We start from the raw sequence: 6,000 nt of genomic DNA, 5'->3' as shown, positions 1-6,000 counted from the left end.
ATAAAACCGGACTCTCTGAATATGGCGGACAATGAGGGCTGCTGAGAAGCCAAGGACAATGCCACTGGGTTTTGATCCTACTTCATGTTCTGGCTTTGTGGGAGCCTAGCCAGTTTGGATGTCCACCTTCCTAGACCAGGATGGAGCGGGGAGGACTTTGGACTTTCCACAGGGCAGGGAACCCTGACTGCCCCTCAGACTGGAGAGGGAGGGGGAGAGGAGTGGGGGAAGGGGGAGAGGAGAGGGAGGAGGGGGGAAAAGGGAGACGGGGAGGGAAATGGGAGGCAGGGAGGAGGCAGAAATTTTTTTTTCAATAAAAAAATTAAAAAAAAAAAAGAATCTGTAGTGGCCCAGATTTGAAAATGCCTAAAAATGGTTTCTTAACATACTCTTTAATATTAATAAACTACCTTCTGAAACTCAAAAAAAAAAACCACAGTTCAAACTGGAGAGTGAGATATTTTACCTCTAGGGAGACCAATAATATTCACTGATAATCCGGTTTTTATGGCTCTGAAATTTGGTTAGCTCCAGAATACAGACATTACTACCCTTCAATCTCAAAAGATTTATATCGTAAGAGGGGCCACACAGGCACACATCGCATGAGGCAATGACCAAAGTATTTATGATATTAGAAAAGCAGCAGGTTGAGGGCTGTACTGGTGGTTGGAAGATTTGAGGGGAAATGAAAACCCCTCCACATTCCCACAGGACACAGAAACAGGCATGACTGACTACATTAAGAGTGTGGTTTCTGTGGTGGATCCTATGAAAGCCATGATCCGATGATGCTTCTGTGGAACAGAAAGAGCAAATATGAACCTGTCCTTTATCCTTACGCACTGACTTGGCCTCTCTCTTCCCTACTGCGTCTCTCGTGGTCAGGTATGGTTACAATCTTTTGTTCTTCTGTCCTATAAGAAAAATCATCTCCATTTATGGACTGAATGTTTGTGTCTACCCCTAAATTTCAGTGTTGAAAATCTAACCGTCAATATATGATATTTGGAGGTGAAGTCTTTGGGAGATAATTAGGTCTAAATGACGTCATGTATTGGTGTCCTTAGAGGAAAAGGAAGAGGGACTGGAGTCCCCTCTTCTCCTCTCAGCTCCTCCTATCTCTTCCTCTCCCCTCCCTCACCTGCCTGTTTGAGAAGGCACCCATAAGATAACTATTTTCAATCCGGAAAGAAGACAGTCATCAAAGAATACAATGGATTGGCACCCTGATCTTAAGCTCATGGTGTCCAAAACTATTAAGAATAAATTCTTACTTTTCACACTCCATCTATGGAATGTTGTTATTGTAGTCTGACCTCCAGGACCTTTGGGGGCTTTCAGATACATTGTCAAGATGAGACCCACTAAGTGTCTTTGGATTAAGTGTCTGAATCAAGGACCAGAGAACAACACTGATTCACCTCATGTTCCTCTCCTCCTGGCTAAGCAACAAAAAATAATCTCATCTCAGCATCACTACTTCTCTGGGTTATTTTACTCCCATAAAGCAGGAGGACATCATACACCATCAGTTTGTTGAAAAATCACATGTAAAGGCACGAACAATGATGTGCTTCTCTTCTGGGGAAAAAAAAAGAGAGAAAAACTGAAATACATGCTGGCTAGAAGGGTGTAACATTGTGAAACTTTCTAAGTAAGACATGCTTCCTTCTGAAACTAGAGGATGGATTCAAACTTAAAATTAAATGGCATTTTCTTATTGGTGTGGACTAAGTGAGCCATCAGAATGCTTTATGTTGACACAGTGTGGCCTTTAAGAATCTGACTTCTATACTTCCTTCTAGTATTTATCAACAGAGGTGTGTTCAGCATGGCAGGATAAATTAAGAGATGGAACCCTGCAATGGGAATTTATGGGAAATCAGATCCTGCAGCTTGTGGTTTCAACTGGGTTTAGAGACATGTTAACTGCTTTGGGTGTCTCTAGGGTGTCGTCAATTAATTGAACTCTGGCCTTGCAGAGATTGATTGACACCCAGATGATTGAAGCAATGGCTGTGTCCCGATAGCAATTACTCTTCCTGAAAGCACCAGCCTCTCCTTGTCTCCTCCAGAGAACTGCCGTGGTGAGGGAAATGGAGAGTCTAGGCTTTCACAGATCGTGTGGCGCTTACTCGTCACCTGGGAGGTGGCACTTGTCAAGAGCAAAATGGAAAAAGATGCAGAAAAAAAAAAAAAGGGAACTTAAAAACTGAGGCACTGTTCGGAGGACCTGTCATTAACCTATGTCCCCAGGACACTGATTTGTTTAGGAAAACATGCCCCATGAGGTTCACGGCCAGCGTATATGGAGGTGTTGAGGTCTAAATGCAAGCTGATCCTAAGCTTTTTCTTATAGCAGGCGATCATTCATTAAGCACCATATAGGGCACACGTTCATATTTCCTGTGCATTTTCTTAAGTATTCCCTTCCGAAACTCCAGTGAACAGGCAAGCAGATTGTTGTTCAGAAACTCTGCTGTCATCTCAGACCTAAAAAAAGACAAAATAAAGGGAAAAACTCAGTTACTTCAGTTCTGATAGCATCTCTAGACTGGAGCAATGTGTGGGGAACAAATGGGAGCTCCTAGGAGTTTATTAACCTCACCTTTCAAACAGAGTGGAGAGGAATAAGATGGTAGGGCCTTGGTATGTTAACTTTGACATGACTTAATGAAAATTTTATGTCCTGAAGAGGGGAGGGAACCCAATGTGAGGTGTGAGTCCGTACATATTCCACACACTCACAATTTGCAAACACTTCTAAGAGGAAAATAATTCTAGAGGGACTCATCACAATACTTTTGCCCTACTCTACAGGAGAAACAGAGGCTGTGCCCCACACAGGATCAGCTGAGCTAGCTGTTCCTAAAGGGGCTGTGACTGCATTTGCTTTTCTTGTTAATGTGAGAAAGTTTCATGATTGCTAAGTTGTTTTTCTATAAAAGGGAATATGTGTACCTTCTGAAGTCCAATCTTATGTCTTTTCAGGTGCTCAGTGGAATCTGCCTTTTGGAGTGCTTTTGAGAAGCCCCCAGACTGAAAAGCACAAATTTTAGATGCCTCTAAAAAGACAAAGAGACTGGATGTCTCTTCAGAAAGCATCCTGTGTCTATGCAGATATGAAGCATTGGTCCAGCCTACAGGAGCCATGCATGGGTTCAGGCTGACAACCATGTATATAATGAATAAACCTATTCAAGCAGTCTCAGGAGTTTCTTTGAAGGAAGCTGGATGTATTACCTACTTTCCTATTACTATGATAAAGTAAAGCACCACGACCAAAGCATCTTATAAAGAAGACTTCTAACTGGGTTTATGGTTTCAGATGGTTGGAGCCCATGGTGGCAGGGAGGCGATATGGTGGCAGGAAAAACCAAGAGCCACATCTCCAACTGCAAGCAGGACAGCGTGCGTACTGGGAATGGCACCGTGGGTCATTTGAAACCTCAAAGATCACCCACTCACACACCCACACACAGTGACACACCTCCTCCAACAAATTCACACCTCCTAAATCTGCCCAAACAGTTTCATCAAGTGGGGACCAAGTATTCAAACATATCAGTCTATGGCAGCCATTCTCATTCAAACCACAACACTCGGTGACCACCAGCATGCAATCAAAATCTGTAGATTTAGTCCTGTTGCTGTTGCTTGCTAACTAAAGGAGCCAGAATAAAGCACTTAATCTTCCTACTAATGTGTAAAAGGTAGACAGGAATTAAAGAAATATTGTGAGGATAAGTAAGATATTGGCTGCAAAGCATGTGATCAGTGTCTTGCCACAGCAAATGTTGCTTATCATTAATTTTGATAATTAAAAGCATATAAATTTCTTTTCCAAATTTTCCCCCAAAGTCTTTCTCTCAGTCTTGTCTCTGCCATTATTACTCCCCAAATCCCCACTGTCGTCACATCCTAAGCAAGAATACTTGACTACTATCATACTCACGATTGAGTATCGGTCTCAAATTAAGAAAACACATTAGCTCACACTAAAATGCACGTTGTAAAAAGAAGTATTACCGTCTTTTAAAAAAAAATATGTCAGAGCCAGTATTTCTTTTCTTCGTTAAAAAGACATCCTTCCCAGAAATTTCAATTCCTTTAACATTAAACTTACCAGTTCTTTATGGAGCAGTATCAGCTGGCACCTTGTTGGAAACCTGTGCTATCTGCCTGTCCATATTCTAGTGTCTGGCGGTATCTGAGGATGTTGCTGTGAGACACGGCTGCTGTGCCCTGTGATCGATGGGAGGTGACTGGTAACTTGCAGAGGAGGTGACTTTAGTGCTCTTCAGACTAGGCATGTGTTTAGTCATCCCTCAAAAATGTGGAATGCAGTAACAGAAATAGACAGATGCCCTGGAGCACAGTGCCACAGGGCAGACTTGGAAAATGAAGCGCCCTCCACTTCACTCCTCCTGTGGGATAAACTACGACTAGTGACCCCAAGTTCTGCTCTGCATTGTATGCAGTATATTACTTAGCAAGAACACTCTTCTATGCCCAGGGGAAGAAAATTCTGGAACATCTTCAGTGTTCATGAAAGAGCTTAGCACTTTCATATTTTTTATAAAAAATTATAAAGGATTTATAAGAGAAGGAAAAATAATTTGGTTTGTAAAGTTCAAAAATACATCTGAAAGAATGCATGCTATTTAGTAAGAAAATAGTATTTTCCTGCCTGTAATTTTGTCTAGCAGGTTTTCGGTGACAGTTACTCTTTCAATACTGAATTTTATACTAATACTTACAAATAAGAAGAGTAGTCTGAGAATGCAGTGTAGGGAAGTCATAAGACGGAGAAGGATTTAAAGCTGAGCAAAAAACAGCATGAACCAAACTACTTTCTCTCAAACATGACAAACTTGCTACCAATATAATGTACCTTTGAGATTATAATAATTATCCTGATTAACACCTGTGCAATGGATCCTACCTATGGGCATTCTCTGCTAATAGTGAATTGATGATGGTGATCAGCAGGTGATCAAACTTTATCACCTACCCACAGTGCAAAACACTGCACTAGGATTCCTGTGGACTATGGGAGGCATTGCATATGGGGAGCGGTTCACTACAGTACAATAGACACCTTCACTTCCCAAAGCCGCGTGGAGATTAGACAATGCCCGAAGTAAAGAGATGGCTGAGATATTGAGCCCGTGGGTCAGCAGCTATGTTGAGCGCATGTTTAGAAAGCATGAAGAGAGTGTTGAACCCGTGACAGAACGTGTGCTTAACATACACAAGGCCCTGGATTCCAGTGCCACCATCGCATAAAGAAAATAAATAAAACGTAGTGGTCATGCTTCCCTGGCATTTGGAGGTCAGTAGGAATTTACACTTTGTCTCTGCTCGTGTTAGGTAAAAGCCCTCACTGACCTGTTCACTGTGAACCTTTCATGACCCAGAAGTCTGTCTCCTTATCACCTGCTTTGCTTTTCTATTATTTGGTCCACTATCTCATCACTTGTTTATTCATCAAACTCTTCTTTAACAGCGTTTCTATATTTTTTATTAAACCTATTCTCTTATTTGTCAGCATTAACTTATTAAAGCACCATAAAATAATAATTGGAATTTCCTCTCTGTCTCAACACAGGGCAAGTTACTCTGAGGCTAAATACCTTCCTCCTTACATGTTAGAAGCTAATTTACAAAACTTATTATCATAGAGGACTAATATGAAAATGAAGAGGAACCAGGTATTTGGTTCAACATTTGTACAAAATACATTTTTAACATGTTAGCTGTCTGTCTTATCACTGGGAAGCACATTTTGTCCTTAAAGGCCAAGTCTATATCTCGGTCACTGCAATGACCATAGATCGTCTCCTTTCCAAAGCCAAAGCAGAGTCATTGTCACCAAGGTTGTGTGTGTGTGTGTGTGTGTGTGTGCATGTATAAATATATGTGCATATGTGTACATGGGGAAACTTGTGTGTGTATCAAGCAGTCTTTGATAACTGAAATCCTAATGACGGATTT

The sequence above is a fragment of the Alexandromys fortis genome, unplaced genomic scaffold, assembly GCF_014885135.2.
Source record: "Alexandromys fortis isolate MF-2015 unplaced genomic scaffold, M_Fortis_MF-2015_v1.1 scaffold_164, whole genome shotgun sequence".
Taxonomy (NCBI): Eukaryota; Metazoa; Chordata; class Mammalia; order Rodentia; family Cricetidae; genus Alexandromys; species Alexandromys fortis.
The sequence above is the reverse complement of the archived record's forward strand: the minus strand, read 5'-3'. Positions refer to the sequence as shown.